Below are 16,884 nucleotides of genomic sequence, written 5' to 3'. Positions count from 1 at the left end.
ATTTCTTTACCACAACTACATCTCCTGTGCATCTTGGGCTTTGTGTTGCCTACCCTGATGTGGAAATCCAAACGAGTTCAGCTGACTATCAACCACTTGCATCAGTGGGGATGAACCACGGAATGGATTATCCAAAGCAGCCTTAATAAAATTTAACTATTGCTTTTCGAATATGTATTATGCTTTTATCAAAGAACACTTTTAATTCTTTACCACATGTTGCTTACACTAACCAGAAAACTATTATATACTCTGAGAACGTAGTAAATTCTAAAGAAATGCCTGCTCAAGATTCAAATATTGCTGTGGAAAAATCTATATGTGGATGACAGAGACTTAAGTATAATGGTTTTATTATGTTATAAAAACTTAAAAACATATTTCGTCACATAAATCACTTTCTCCTCCTCTGGAAATTCATTCTACTGGCAACAGTCTTTACAGAACATCTGAAACACCCCAGTTTGAGGACTCCATAAACTCTCATCCTCGTCACCACCCACTTCGAAGGGAGAGAGGACTGTCACGCAGGTGGCTCTATGGGTGACATCACACAAGAGTGTATCCATGGTCTCTGTCAGTTTCCAACACAGCTCAAGTATTCAGAGGGAATAAAAGATCATTCTCATATCGTCCTCGTCATCACCATCACCACCACACACTGTCCTGAGCACTTTACACCTATTCCCTCTCTTTAATCCTTATGGGAATCCTATGATGTAGAGACTATCTTAGAGATGATGAAACCGAGGTGCAGAAAGGTTAAGGGCTTGCCAAGGCAACCTCTCTACCACCCTGCTTCTCCTAAATAACCTCCTCCTTTGTCTCATGCATAAAGTAGAGGGACTGACAAGCAAGGATGTGCTTATGGTTTTACTTTAATCCCCCTGGTTCCTTCTCTCCCCAACTTATTTTTGTTTTCGTTGTTGCTTTCCTTCTTGGCATCTTGCCACTTTCCTAGAACATGAAAAAACCAAGAGTTTTATCAGGGCAGCGATGACAAAATTAAATTCATTTTAATCTAAACAGCCTAGAATAGGGATAAGTAGTTGTAAGCTATAACTCAACAAGGACACAAGGAAATTGGCACCATGACCTCACACCAACAGCCCACGTATGTGTTCATCTCTTAATACTCTTTTCTTATGATGAGGCTGCGGAATATTAAAATTAAACTCCTTTTAAGAAATTCATTTTCTTTACATTCCCACTGATTGCTCTTTTTTTTTTTTAATTAATTAATTAATTTATTTATTTATGGCTGTGTTGGGTCTTCGTTTCTGTGCAAGGGCTTTCTCTAGTTGTGGCAAGCGGGGGCCACTCTTCACCACGGTGCGCGGGCCTCTCACTGTCGCGGCCTCTCTTGTTGCGGAGCACAGGCTCCAGACGCGCAGGCTCAGTAATTGTGGCTCACGGGCCCAGCTGCTCTGCGGCATGTGGGATCTTCCCAGACCAGGGCTCGAACCCGTGTCCCCTGCATTAGCAGGCAGACTCTCAACCACTGCGCCACCAGGGAAGCCCATGATTGTTCTTTTTTTTAAATCTAGTTTATTTTTACCAGTTACTGTGTTAAAGAAAAAAAAAAGACGTATAGACTGTATTTTCTTATCCATTCCTAAAAGGGAGACACTTGCGCTGCCTCAAACTCCTCCTTTATAAATGATGCTGTAAGAAACAGCAGTTTAAAAAGTAAGATTTTAGTAGATAGCCTTTGTTAAGATTGGAAATTTTCCTTTTATTCTGGTTGTCTCAGAGATGGATTGACTGATTGCTTTATTGGATTTATTTTTTTAATGTTTTTTTTTCCAGTTTTACTGATTGTTCTTAGTATCCTTTACTGAAAACATAAGCAAAACAGAACAAAAATTACTGGCTCATTTCTTTGTGTGTGAATTAATACTGTCCCATTCAAGCAAATGTAGAGATGGAAAATAGCTGAAGGACTCTTTCAAGTACCATATTTTATTGTAGGTAATTTTTAACGGCTCATACACAGCTGGCAGTCACAATCCTATCTACAGATAAGGGCAAAAAACAGTGCTCTTGACTCTAGAGGATTTGGGAGAGGGGCTAACACAGCAAACAGCATACGGGTGTGGCAGGAAAAGCCGTCTGTGACGCTACCACTTCAGTATCCTATCTGCCTCCTAGTCCCCCCTTCCTTATCCCCTATTCCAGGGTTTCTCAACCTCGGCATTTCAGGACATTTGGCGGCATCCCTGCTGGTGGAAACAGCCCTGCCCCCGCCCAGCTGTGACACCCAAGCACTCCTCCAGACTCCGCCAGATCACCTCCGCTATCACCTCCGCTGACGCTCTTCTCTCCTCTTCTCTTTGCGCTCTTGGTGCCCCAGGTCGCAACAGCTTTATTTATTAGCTCTACTTCTAGACTCTAGGACACAGGGAATTGCTGATTCCTTCAAGAAGGGAAAAGCGAAAGCTCTCAAACACACATATCCTTTCTTTCTACCTCTTCTCTCCTCAAATTAAAAAAGGGGGAGCAAAAGTTAACCCTCAGAACTACCTGGGTCGTCTGGAGGACCTAGAACAGGTATCACCCAGCACCAAGTGTTGCTGGGTATCAAAGACGTAGTTCATATTCACAACAGACCTACAACATACCACAGGTCCTATTTCCTGACATGTTTTTAAACACATCAAAATGAAAAAATTCACTCATCACTACCATGTGTCAAGCCGACAGTTCTCAATGCTGTTGTACATTAGACTCACCTGTGCTGCTTCTTTACAAGCTCCCCAACCGTAACCCTGGAACCAGACCCCCCCCAGGGGCGGGCCCTGGCATTTTTGCGGTGGTTGTCATTCACAGGATTCTGATGTGCAAAGTGAGAACCACTGTGCTAACATGAAGATCGTGAAGATACTGTCCACATACCCTCAAGGAACTCAGTCTAAAGAATGAATAAGATAACTGTAATAAAAGCTATTAAAACAGAAGTCACATTAGACAAGCAGGTTCGTATTTTTCCTCAAAGTTACAATCTCAGTGCAAATCCTACATTTATGACCCCTTACCCCAACTTTATCAAGCTCTATAAGAGACACTATGAACAGAAGTATACGTAGAGATGCTCAAAAACTTGCTGAAAGAATCCACTAAGCTGGAGGTGGGCACGGCGCAGGAGCTCTACCAACTACATCAGATTTCTTTCCTAATCCCTTGACTCTGAAAGGCTATCCCAATTACTGAAGAAAAACACTCAAAATAAGACGCTATAACATGAATAACGATGGCTCGTTATTTAGCTTTTCATATAATCATAGTCTCCTCTTACCAGTTAAGATTGCTTCTGCACAGCAAAAACTGACTTAGATGTTTCTCTCTCTCCCTCCCCGAAACAGAGCCCAGCGCTGGATGCATGAAACATTTGCTGAATTGATTAATATTGGCTCAACAAAAAGCAGAACTGCTCAGTGAGGATGCACCAATTTTAAAGGAGGCTTTCCTGGAATACAGATCAACACCTCAGCCTGCACAGTGTGACAAGACAACTCTTCAGTGTTTCCATGCAAATAAACGCTATAAATACAGCTTGGATGCCAATCATTTCAAGGATAATCAAATTAATTTTGCTCACAGTTTAACAGAAGGCCATTTGAAACCAATGAGACGTTCTCTCGAGCTTGAACAAACTGAATAGAAGTCCTGAGCACACAAACACGAACACTGGGAAAATAAAGAGGTTGTTATTAATTATGCAGACTGCAAAGCCAGCAACGGACACAAAGCAAAACAGGAAGCCGTAACAGATGGGACGGCAAGCTATGTACAGGCAGCTGTGCTGAGCTGTCACAGGGCTAGAGGTGTACTTCCTAAAGCAACACTCACTGTAGCATTACCACTCCCTTTCACACAAAGCTACCCATAAAATTAAAGACCCATTTTGATAAAATTAAGGCTCGTGCTGCCGGCATTCGTCCTCCCTCCCCAACTTTGCTCAGAGTTTGAAGGACGGCTCTGACCAATGCGTACCAGTTCCAGCCCCCTACTCCCAGTCACCGTCCTCTGAAAGGACGTAAGAAAGAAGAGGCGGGGGTAACTGGCCTGTGGCTGAAATTGGTGGTAAGCCCGGGGGTGAAATTCAAAAGCCTTGTTTTCCCCCAACTCTGAAATATTTGCAGATCACTTAAGAGAGAGGAGATGGTGGGTCAGAAGATGCTGATGAATCCTCTTCTGTCTAGTGGCCAGGTAAAAACTCAAGGCCGAGGTAAGACTGGGTGTACTTTGGTTAGGTAAGGACCCTACCAATAACCACCTTACGGGCAGCACATGAGAAGCCTTTCTTACGCCCACGACCTTAACTATTACCCTTAAGAGACAATCTGGGAAATCAAATGCTAATGCCTAACTTTAAATTTTCTTCACTTTATAAGAGGTTTTACTATGTGGGAGAACTTCTTATTTCAATACCTTACGAACCAGTCTAGCTCAATAAGCAAAACCATGCTCTAAGACCATCACTGTGTCTCATATGAATACGAAAATGCCGCTACAAATCAAATCTAATACTGCGACTCAGGTGGGAGAGAAAGAGGCCCATTTCGATGTGCTCTGTGGAGCACTGGTATCCGTAAGGTTCACCGATCGTGCCAGCTGGTTGAGAACCTGCATAGAACTGAGAGCCCCTAAAGCGCTGGGAACACCTCACATTCTAATGAGGAGACTCCTAGCCCAATGTCATGAGGGTAGTGGGGCAACATCAAGGAAATGGGATGGAGATGGCCTGTCTCTTATAACTCCAGCTTACATTCATTGGGTACCTCCTTGTGACCTCAGCTTCTCTTAGGAGGCAGGGAAATTTTGGCTTCCTTTCCTTCAGTGAGAAAAGCCCAGTTTCCCCAGACTGATCCTTCCTGGTCCACAAAGAATGATACAATAAAGTAAAAGAGAAGACATCATCCCCATTCCAGTGAAGAGTCTCATCCAGGACTCGGCAGAACAGTTCATGTCTATTAGTAGTTTGCATTTCATTCGTTTGTGAATTGTTCCTGTCCTTTACCAATTTGTTTAGGAGCCCAGAATTTCATTTATTTTTTTTTTAATTGAAGCATACTTGACTTACGTTTCAGGTGTATGTACACACACACACATTCTTTTTCAGATTCTTTTCCATTATAGGTTATTCCAAGATATTAAGTATAGTTCCCTGTGCTATACGGTAGATCCTTGTAGTTTATCTATTTTACATAGAGTAGTGTGTATCTGTTAATCCCAAATTCCTAATTTATCCCTCCCCCGCTTTCCCCCTTGGTGACCATAAATTTGTTTTCTATGTCTGTGAGTCTTTTGTAAATAAGTTCATTGTATCATGTTTTTAGATTCCACATATAAGTGATATCATATGATACTTGTCTTTGTATGCCTGACTTCACCTAGTATGATACTCTCCAGGTCCATGTACCAATTTTTCTGTAGGGGTGGTATTTCCTATTGATTTAAAAAGTTTTTTACAAGAAGAGTAACTTGCTGCAAATTTGAAAGGTTGTATTTTTGTGTGTGGTCATTCAAGACTGTGTGTTTGGTCACATAAATGTTGTCAAACCTATAAATTTTTCCTTTATGGTTTCTGCCTTCAGAGCCATGTTTAAAACAGCTCTACAGGGACTTCCCTGGTGGTCCAGTGGTTAAGACTCCACACTCCCAAAGGAGGGGGCACGGGTTCGATCCCTGGTGGGGGAACTAAGATCCCGCATGCCACACAGCGTGGCCAAAAACAAAAAACAAAAACAAAAAAAAAAGAGCTCTACAGGCAGCTATTAGGACTACCCCCGCCCCCGTATCCCCATCTCTTAAAAATGACAATTCACTCAATCAATGACAATCGAGAATCCATCTCCCCCTTTCCTTCTGACACTATGACAAGAATCCATGCCGGAATCTTTCTTCACTGAGTGTGTATTCTCTAATGAAAAAAAAATTTTTTACCACTAATGAATAGTGTAAGAAAAATCCATAGATAAATTCACAATACTTACTTTGAAAAGCTCTGGGAAACTTTAAATAGCTTTTTAAAATCATTAAAGGGCATTCTTCTCTTAGTTCAATTACTACACTTTTCTTAAAAACCTTTAGCTGGCATTGTCAGGGAAACGCTCCATCTACAAATTCCCAAACTTGCTATTTCACAATTTCATTACCGGGATTCCCATTGCTTAACCCTTCTCAGTTCATTTAATCCATTAGACTCCTTATAACCTGTAACCCCTTATCTAGATTGGATTCGATATTGCTCTCATTAACATTCTAGACCCTACAATCACATTGACTCTTACAAATATTAAATAGCTAACAGTTTCCAAATGCTTATTATGTGCCAGGTCCTAGGCTAGGTCCTTTATGTATTTTGTACTTCACTGACTGCAAGATGTACCCTCTCCTAACCAGGAAATTTACAATCAGTGGTATGTTGTGCCTAAATGATGGTTTTTTCCTCAGTAGTACATGAAATAACATCTTATGATTAACAGCATCTTAGATGAAATACGGAAGGATAACTCATCTCATCTTTCTATCAACCCTGAGGCTGATACTATTATCTCTATTTTTCAGATGAGGAAAGTGAGGTTCAAAAGTTAATGGTCACAACATTGTAAATCAACTATACTTCAATTAAAAAAAAATTAGAAAAAAAAAAGTTAATGGCAGCTTTCCCAAAGTTATAAAAGAGCAAGTCAGTGTTGGGGGCCGGGACTTAAACCCAGGCAACCTGACTCTAGAACCTCATTTCTTAGCCTATTTTCTATCCCTCAGCCAGAATCACCTCTGCCAACATTCCTCTCCAATCTTACTTTTTCAGGCCACCAAGTTACGCTAAAAAGCAACAATTACTAGTCTACTCTACAGTCGCATCAAACCTCACCCCAGGCTTCCTCCCACTGTTCAGCCTCTGAATTCGCCATAGATTTCCTAGCACATCACCTACAATGGTTCTTCCAAAACTTGTCCATTATTCTTAAACTTCCAGTACCATTTTCTGATTCTCCCGGCTCACCATCCCAATGAAGGGACTGACTTGCCTCCGACACTACTGGGAAAACCAGCGCAAGTTGACAGGAGCTCTGTGCCATCTGCTTTCCTCTCTCGGACCCCATCCTGCTTCCTTCTCAGACAACCTCCCTCCTTACCATGACTCATATCTTGTCACCTGCGCTCCAGATCACTAACTCCATCATCTTTGATTGCTTTCTGTCCATTAACTTCTTTCCCTCAACCTTCAAATAAGAAGTCGTCTCATCAATTTTGGAACATAAGTCACTCGAGGGCACAGAAGACTGTTTCTCATTTCTTAATATACTCAGTCTCTTCACCTCAGCTGCATTCACTTGATTACCCTGACCTTCTCTCCTTCACCCTGAACCATATAACATGTGCCCCCTTTGAACCTTCCTCTGGACTCTCTCTTCCCTTGGCTTCCTGGTTTAACTTCTCCTCTGACCCCACACCCTTCTTCCAGATCCTTCTTTTGTCTACTTCAAACGTGCCTCTCTCCTTTCTACCACTTCCTAATTGTGGGCATCAATGGAAGATTCAACCCACCAGCTCTCTGTTTCTCTGTTCATGATCCTCTCCAAATACCCATCCATTCCTGGACGTTCCACCATCATTCCCAACAGATCACTACTTGGCATCTACGTAAAGCTCTGAGCCCTTCCCTAGGCTTTAGCTTAGTTATGTATCTCCAACTTGCCTGTAGAATACTTAGATACCCCACCTTAAATTCAACCTGTCAATTCTAATTTATCATTCACACAATTTTTATTCCTTCCACAACCAGTTCTTCTCTATTCTTAAGTAAAGGCTTTATTAATTTTCCAGCCACTCAGGTTGGAAACTTAAGAATAATGTGACACCCCTCTTTCCCATTACTCTATAGCCAAATAACCACCAGGTGTCTTTTCACTCACAAAACCCACCCCATCAGAGAGAACTCAAAGCGCTTTCTTATCAATCTCCTGGCATATGGGCTCTACCCTCTCCAACCCAAACTGCAAGTTCAAACACCTTCTGTGACTTCCCAATGCTTCCTTATTCTGGCACGCTGAGGCCCTCAAATCCTCATCCTCAACTCAACCTTTCCAAACACCTCTCCCAGCTCACCATACGGGACCCCATCAGGAATACCCTCTGTGGTCAGGCAGAGCTGCAGACTGGCCTCCAGATCTGTGCTGTCCAACGTGATAGCTCATTGTTAAACAGGTGGCTGTTTAAACATAAATTAATGAAAATTTAAAATGCAGTCCTCAGTTGCACTAGCCACATTCTAAATGCACAACAGCCACTTGTGGCTAGTGGCTACAGTGCTGGACAGCACAGACACAGCACATTTCCATCACTCCAGAAAGTTCTATCGGACAGCGCTGCTCCCAACACTCCTGTTACCTTGAGTCTTCCACGCCGCTACTCTGCCCAAATGTCTCTTCCTTCTCCCTACGCAAACCCACACGTCCTTCCACACCACAGTGGGCCTCATGTGAACTGTCTGTACAACTTACCCCTATATCACCCTGCAGCAACTCTTGTGATGTTGCATTTAATTTTTCATTTTTGTGGGTCTCCTCACTAATTACTGAGCCACTCTGAACTAACAGACTCACTAAGTGAAGCATATGCTCATTACCACACTGCATCAAAATTATCAAATAAGGAGATATTTAATACCCCTCTCCTCCATTAAAAAGACATGTTTTCCTTCAATCTAAACAAAAGATCTTGCATTTAGCTAACTAAATAATGACTTAATTTAATGCCTAATTATAATACTTGAAAGATAATTAGTTCCCTTTTCTTCTTGTGGTATTCGAAACTGAAAGAAAAAAAACTATAAAGGTCTGAAATACTTCCACTTTGCATAAGCACACCGCAAAGAAACCACAAAAGATAGACATGGAGAGGAAAATGAATGAATAGTTTGAGTAACTATACCCTAACTATCTGGAATTGTAGGAAAAAATATAGTACAGCTGCCCTAAAATTAAGGGGAAACTACAAATAAAGCATTAAAAAATTACACATATAAATATATTTTTGAATCAAAAGCTAGACCCCTCTATCCTCCTTTTCGCAAACATGACATAGTGAATATTTATTTTCATCGTGAGCTCAAAAGCATATAGATGCATAAGTAACCGCTGTGTATGCTGTATGTGTTCCTTGAAATCCAGGCTTGTTTGTCTCAAGAAAATTAGTTAAGAAATCAATCCACCAACCATAGACCTGCGTTCTATATAAGGCTCCTATGTGAACACTAGGAACCAAGCAGAGAGATTTGGGAGAATTGCCAGGTATGGATTCCCTCAAACCTGAGAGAGTTTGATGCTTTATCTTCAAGAGGGAATGTTCTCTAAAGTTCTGATTTTAGCTCATTAAAAAATCACAGGGCTTCCCTGGTGGCACAGTGGTTAAGAATCCGCCTGCCAATGCAGGGGACACGGGTTTGAGCCCTGGTTCGGGAAGATCCCACATGCCGCGGAGTAACTAAGCCCGTGCGCCACAACTACTAAGTCTGCGTGCCACAACTACTGAAGCCCTCGTGCCTAGAGCCCGTGCTCCACAACAAGAGAAGCCACCACAATGAGAAGCCCGCGCACCGCAACAAAGAGGAGCCCCCGCTCGCCAAAACTAGACAAAGCCGGCGCGCAGCAACGAAGACCCGACGCAGCCAAAAATAAAATAATAAATTAGTTTTTAAAAAATCACAAAGATGTTAGATTAAACTGCTCAAATACTGCAGTTCCCAGTATCAGCCTAAAAACCCGATGCAGCCATTGGAGTTGAACTGTTTTTGAAAGATTGGCTTTTCCCATCTGAAAGACAGCTTTCCTTATGCAAATGAATATTCTACAGGGCCGGCTCATTTCTGCAAGTCAGCAAGCAATAGCTGTAAATGTTACTTTTTTGCCTAGGACTAGTAGTACATCTCTAAAACTGACATTATTTTAATAATGAACACCATAGTGAAGATTTTGACTTAGATTTTAAGTAAATACATTCATGCAACTTAGTTTTTTTGTTTTTTTTTTTAAAGGCAGTAACTCCAGAAGTATTAAAAATACTTCAGGTATTTTTGCAGCAAATCAGATGACAGGTCACCAGATTAGCCTAAATAGTTGCAATACGACGTTAATAGCAGAAAAGGGGGATAAAGAGTCAACAGTTTTCAATTCGAGGCAAAATGGAGATGCCTCTATTTGTTATCAAAGCACTTCCTGCTAATGTTGGTACCAAAAATGAAGACCAGAGCCTCCAGGCTGGTGAACACATCAAGGTGCTATGGGGATGGGGAGCCTGGAGAGGGCATGGAGCTCACGGCGCCCTTCCCCCATACCTTGCCCCGTGCATCTCTTCCATCTGGCTGTTCCTGAGTTATATCCTTTCATAATAAACCGGTAATAGTAAGTTTTATAAAAAGAAAAAACCACATACTGAAGTACAATTACACAGAATACTTCATCAGCCTCAATGTCATTTTATAACTTTATATTTCATTTCTAAATTTTTATATTTAAATTATCCCTTTTCTCCTTAGACCTTTCCAATTCTCTCCCTAGTACCTCCTAACTCCTTCCCTAAATACCCCAATCCCTGACTTTTGGTTAGGAATATGATTTGTTTTTGAGAGCCAAAAGAGGAGATTTGTACAGCAGACTTGCCTGATTTAATTTGAACTTCGTAGAATCTCGGATCTACCATTTCCTAGTAAGGTCCCATTGACTAAATCAGGCATAAGGCGTTTCTTTTCCATCTCTAAAATTAAAAAAAAAAAAAAATCAATTTTAATCTGTAAAAAAACATCTCTCTGAGGTTGTCAGACTTTTTGATTCATACTCAGCTCAAACAATGTTGGGTACAAAAAGTTAATATCATGCCAAAAAATTCTTCTTTCCTCCCCTCCCCAATTAACACTGGATATGCTCAGACCAAAGGCCCAGGAGCACAGCGAGTGAGGAAGGAAAAAACAAATGGCAACTTGACAATGACAGTGATCCAGGTGCAGGCTTTCCCTCCTCCAATCACTGTATGGGTGACTTCAGGCAAGTCCGCTATCTTCCCTGGGCCTCGGATTGCTCAACTTGATAGGAACATCAAAGTAGCTTTTAATACTCAATATCTCTATTCTTTGTAAAGGAAATTACAAATCAGTGTTTATGAACACACTTGGCAAGGCAGTCCCATGGATGTCCTTCGCCTGAAATTTGGGTACTTCTGTGCACACACAAGCTTACCAGGGCATATAAGCATTTTTGGATTAGAGGATGGGAGTGTGATAGGGGATCCAGGGTTTCATCAAATTCTTAAATAGCCCTGACCAAAAAAAATAAAAATAAAAATGACTGAACTGTAAGACTATACAAAAGTAGACATAAATGTAAAAAGAGAAAAAAAATTTCAAGGAATTTTCAATGAACTATTTGTATCTCAAGGTGCAGTGTTTACCAGCTAAAAAAGACTAATTTTAATGAGATAAACTGAACTACTAGAACTTTCTTTTTTAGTACCATCAGCTTGTGATTATACAAGAAAAAAGCAAGGGGAAAGTGACAAGAATAATCCAGAAAAGCAGAGATAAAACCAATTTGGCTTTGAAATGCATTACTTTTATGTCAGATTTAGTCTTCCAATTATGTTCTGCTTAGAGAGGTGTTAACATTATGTTTCCTTTCTTAAGCACTTAAAGGAAGACAACAGAAGATGGCCCAGAAAAGCACAATAGAAGGCAAAGTTGTCTAAAAGCCTAAAAAATAAAAGCAAAGTCATGTCTATACCAGAATAATAAAGCCCAGCAGAACAATGATTATTCAGGTATTCTAGATATATATATATATATATTTAAAAGTGAGGGGACTTCCCTGGTGGTGCAGTGGTTAAGAATCCGCCTGCCAATGCAGGGAACACAGGTTCGAGCCCAGGTCTGGGAAGATCCCACATGCCGCAGAGCAACTAAGCCCGTGCACCACAACTACTGAGCCTGCGCTCTAGAGCCCACGAGCCACAACTACTGAGCCCATGCACCGCGACTACTGAAGCCCGTGCGCCTAGAGCCCGTGCTCCGCAACAAGAGAAGCCACCGCAATGAGAACCACACGCACTGCTACGAAGAGTAGCCCCCGCTCACCACAACTAGAGAAAAGCCCGCGCACAGCAACGAAGACCCAATGCAGCCAAAAATTAATTAATTAATTTTTTAGAAAAGTGAGGCTCTAGAGAGAGCTTGCCTTGTTCACTTCATGGCTAAGAATATAATCACTAGTTATGTAGCCTGAGGCAAGACAATGAATCACTCAGAACTCAGTTTCCTTATCTGTAAAACGTAACAACAGTACTTAGGGAAGTTTTGATGCTTAAATGAGATATGAGTATCAAAGACAAGGACACAGTAAAAACTCAGAAAAAAAATCAGTTACAATTATTTCTCCTACCCAAAGCTCTAAATCAAATTAGAAGCCATGACACCAATGATAAATATGATTGACAGAAAAGTCAACCTCATTTTATGCAGTAGCTTCAACTGTCACTTCCAAACTTTTATTTTAACAAGAGCAACTAGGAAGTAGCAAAATTAATTGACATATCTCTTTCTCCCTTTGACCCCACAAACTCATCCACAGAGGTAACAAGCAGAGAAGCAGCTGAAAGGTGAGTAGAAAGTGAGGATGAGGAGAGGCGAAGGGTCTAGAACAGCACTGTCCAACAGAACCTTCTGTGATGATGGGAATTTTCTATGTATATATTCTCCAAGGTGGTAGCCACTAGCCACATTAGCTACTGAGCACGCGAACTGTGGCTAGTGCTACTGAGATGAATTTTTATTTTAATTTAATTTTAATTAATTTCAACTTAAATACCCACACATGGTTATGGCTACCTAATTGGACAGCACAGCCCTAGATGACCCATAAATTGAATAAGGATTGCCAGAAATTTCAGCAAAAAATAAGAATCTTCTTTTCCTGAATTGTTTATATGTTCAATTCAAATACCTCTGTTTCCAGTGGAGACCTGGTAACTATGATTAAAGAAATAAAGTATCAGCGTTTGCATCAATACAGTGCAACTCAGTGTTAATAAAAGGATCAGAGATGTGAAATATGTGGTCCTCTGATATTTTATAAGGTCCCTAAGGCCAAGTTAAATTCAAGCTCACATGAAGCATGATTCAGTGCATGGATCAGAGCTGCAAAGGTCCTTATCGGCACCCTCAAAGCATCTGTTTCTCCACTACCAAATGGAAAGCTACTTAGACAATGCAGACTGAACATCTCTTAATTTAGCTTCAATTTTTTCAGAAATTCAGAGTTCTGTAAGCCTTTCCCCCTTTTCAGAAACACTAGCGTTCCTTGCCAGTTTGGCCTTTCCACTATAAACAAAATCCATGTACCACCCATATCTGAAGGATAACGCCAGACTCCTGCTTAGCTGCCCCTGTAATATGGTTTAATTATGATGACTGAACTAATAGGCTGACATCATAGACTTTTACAGGCTGACCCCATGTCATCCTGATGTATCATTTTGCACCAGTTCAGTGCTGTAAATCAATTTAAGATCTCAAGCAGGTTGAAAAGGCTGGTAATGATGCTTTCTCTGCCGTCTCTGGAGACTCTACATTATACACAACTTACATTATTTATAAAGCCTCAATGATGCTTCCATTAGCCTTGTAAGACTACACAAATGAGATCTTTTATACACACACAACTTGGCCTTGATTATGTAGGCGACTGCAGCTTAAATATACTCATCTAATTACACTCAAGTTTATTCTTTTTCCACTCTAACCAAGTTACTAAACCCAGAATTACTAGAAATCAAAATTACAAACTGCAATTTAGTTTTCAACTAATAAATGTATTTGGAAAAATGAGACTTACTTCCTCTTAATGCTTTAATGAACTTAGTAGAAAAAAAAATTAAATTCCAAGAGGTGTAAGAAGTTAATACTTTAAATTGCCTAAAAACTGTCATTTCTCTAAAATGCAAAGGTCATCAGCTCTTCAAGGGTATAAAACCAAAGGATACTGCAAAAAGGAAAAATGTATTTGGTTACATACCTACGGTTGGAGGGGTCAAAACTAAATCAAGGACAAATCCCTACCGTCAGAAGAAACCCGATCCTGCCTGGATCCTCCAGAGGCTCAGACATCACCCACCTCTAGAAAATCATCTCCCACGACCCTGGTTACAGTTTCCTAAGAACTGCAATATTACACAAATGTACACCAGCTGCACAGAAATATCAAATAACTACAAATGGGAAAGAGGGAGGGAGAGGGGAGGACAAACATTTAAATCAGTTACAGCATATTTAGGCCTGGCACCTCCATCAGAATTAACACTGATGCAAAATATTTATACTAATTGAAAATCCCGGGGCAGTGCACATTGATTCTGCCCTGATTCTTTTTCAATCGTGGTTCCAATACAGCTCAGCTACCTCCAATAAAGCGTCAAGTGGTAATGAGAAACAAGATGAAAAATCAACATGGGCAGAGAACAGTTTTCTCATTGTGCTACTGAATGCAGGCATGTTATCCACGGCAGGTAATGAAAGCGAGAAACGTTCTGAAATAAAGGCATTTTGCGATTGAGCTGCTTGCTAGGAGTTTCAGTAAGAGGAAGCACATACAGATATCAGGCAACTTCTGTATCATTCCACCTACTGTGAAATTTCAGCTACAATGGCAAGAGAACCTCAGGGGAAAGAAAGAGGCCGGCTGTCACAGCACTCACGACGACGATGTTTTCTCGGGAGAGGGCTCGGAGACGCGCCTCGATTTTCAGAAGGGAAGCGCCCGGCCGGGGATCTTGCAAGTGCATTGAAACATGGTCCGCGCCGCAAAATAAACAAAAGCCGCAGCTACTGTAGTTGTAAGATCCGGCAGGCATTTGTTCCCCCTCCCTTCCCAAAGTACATCAGGGAACCGCTCTCCCTGGAAGCCTTCATATATATTAAGCAACGAGAAAAACAAGCCCACGTCTGTCTCTCTCACACCCTACACCACCCCCCCCCCCCATTCCTGCAGAAACAACCCCGAGAAACACTAACAAAGACCGGGCGCAGAGTAAATGAACAGTTGCTGCACAGCGAACTCACAAATACACATGCAGTGAGGCAATCGAATCCGGGAAAGGGAAAGGAATGAGACGACACTCGGAGACTCCGGGGGGTGTAGGCGGAAGAGAAAAAAAAAAAAATTACGCGCGCCGCCGCCGCCAAACCTTTGAATAAATGAGAGGGAATTTCAGTGCGAACTTTCCTTGACCTCGACCCCCAAGACGCTGGTGGGGCACAGGAAGGAGCCCGCCCCGGACGCAGAGGGACCCAGGGCACCCGGTGTCCCCCTTACGCCAGCCCCACTCCGCGGAAAGGGCAGCGCCGGCGGCCGCCCTCCGACTCCCGCAGGGGTCGCCCGGGCCGGCGCGGGACACAATGGGCCCGCGGGCCGCGCCGACGGCCCAGGCTCGGCTGCAGGAAGGGAAAGGGAAACGGGCGGCGGGCGGAGGGGGAGGGTGGCCGCGGAGGGCCGGCCGCGCGCAGGGCCGGGGGCCGAGGAACGCGGCTTCCCCACCGCAGACCCAACAAAGACGCGGGGGGCACACGGGCCCGAGCCTTGCCCGGCTGGCCAGGCGCGAGGAGAGGAGGAGGTGGCAGGCTTGCTCCTCCGAGCGGCCGGGAGGCGCCATCATGGGCGGGGGGGGGAAATCCCCGGTCTGCCCCACGCGGGGAAGAGCCCCCTCCCCGCCGCAACCCGCGCCGCCAACCCCGCGCGCGATGGTGGCCACCCGGCCGGCCCGCGCCCGCCCCAGCCCGCGGCGGCAGCGGCGGCAGCGCTGGGAAGCCGGGGGCGCCGAGGGGAGGGCGGGGACGCGACGGAGGGGAAAGTTGGGTTCGGGTCTGTTTCGTTTTACCGGGTTGGCTGCGCGCCTGTCCACGCGGGCGCACGCGTTGGCCGGGCGAGCGGGGTCCCCCGCGGCCCCGGTCAGGCCGGCCGGGCGCTGCGCTCGCAGGGTCCCTCCCCGCGCCTCGGCCCGGGCTCAGCGGCTCGGCCTCTCCTTCCTCCTCCCGCCCGCCCGCTCGCACACTCGCTCGCTCCCGGAGCCTGGATTGATCTGGTCGCGCTGGCGTCAGGGAGTCGGAGCCGCCCAGCCTCCACTCCTCAGCTGCCAATACCCGGCGCACTCGCCCGCCCGCCTGCTCTCTAGCTCGCTCACACGCGCACTCGCGCGCGCCGCCGCTCCCGCCGCGGCTGCGCGACCAGGGATCCTCTCCAAATTCCCGTCCCCGCCGGCGCGAGCGCTGGGCCCGCGCCGCGTCCCGCGCCGCCTCCCGCGCCGCCAGCCCCACGCCTCGCCGGTTCTAAGGAGAAAACACCACAGCCCCTGCCTCCTTTAGCCCCGGGGGAGCGGACTCGGTGCCTTACCTGCCGGTGAAGTTCCGAGTTCAATTTTTATTTATTTGAAATGTTCCTCGAACACGTCCACCGGGCCCACCGAACCGCTCTATAAACGTGGAGTGCGTTTTGACAATTACCTTTCGAGCCTCGCCTTTTTATGTTTAGTTTCCTTGCCCCTCGCTTACTCCTTAACGACTTGCAAGCCCCAGAAGTTGCAAGTACCAAAAAATGGATAACCCAGTAACTATTGCATGTGCTTGTAACAAACCCTGAATCAGTACGTGTGTTTTATGCCAATTCGGGATCTAATGATTCCAGCTGGTTACCTCGCTGCTCCAAATAATGACAGATGCCACAATAGAACTTTAAATTTTTTTGATCCAGTTTCTACAATCTTTTAGATGACACCAACCTCCCAAAATAAAAAGGAACTAGCTCCCAGATACCTGATCTGCGTAGACATTGAAAATAT

At 43.8% G+C, this 16,884-nt stretch overlaps 1 protein-coding gene across 3 annotated transcripts in view; it reads right to left on the bottom strand.

Annotated features, from left to right (window-relative positions):
* Positions 1-16,231, bottom strand: part of SMAD1 (SMAD family member 1) — an 83,677-nt gene extending 67,446 nt beyond the window's left edge. For 2 of the 3 annotated variants that reach the window (XM_057547339.1, XM_057547338.1), the window contains exon 1: positions 15,928-16,231. The gene's annotated coding sequence lies outside the window, so the exon portion shown is untranslated. Of the gene's footprint in view, positions 1-3,598; positions 3,688-15,927 lie in introns of all 3 variants that reach the window. The other variant, XM_057547341.1, reaches the window with a different exon arrangement.
* Positions 16,232-16,884: the final 653 nt, after the last annotated feature.

Source organism: Balaenoptera acutorostrata, chromosome 5 (genome assembly GCF_949987535.1).
Source record: "Balaenoptera acutorostrata chromosome 5, mBalAcu1.1, whole genome shotgun sequence".
Taxonomy (NCBI): domain Eukaryota; kingdom Metazoa; phylum Chordata; class Mammalia; order Artiodactyla; family Balaenopteridae; genus Balaenoptera; species Balaenoptera acutorostrata.
The sequence above is the reverse complement of the archived record's forward strand: the minus strand, read 5'-3'. Positions and strand labels throughout refer to the sequence as shown.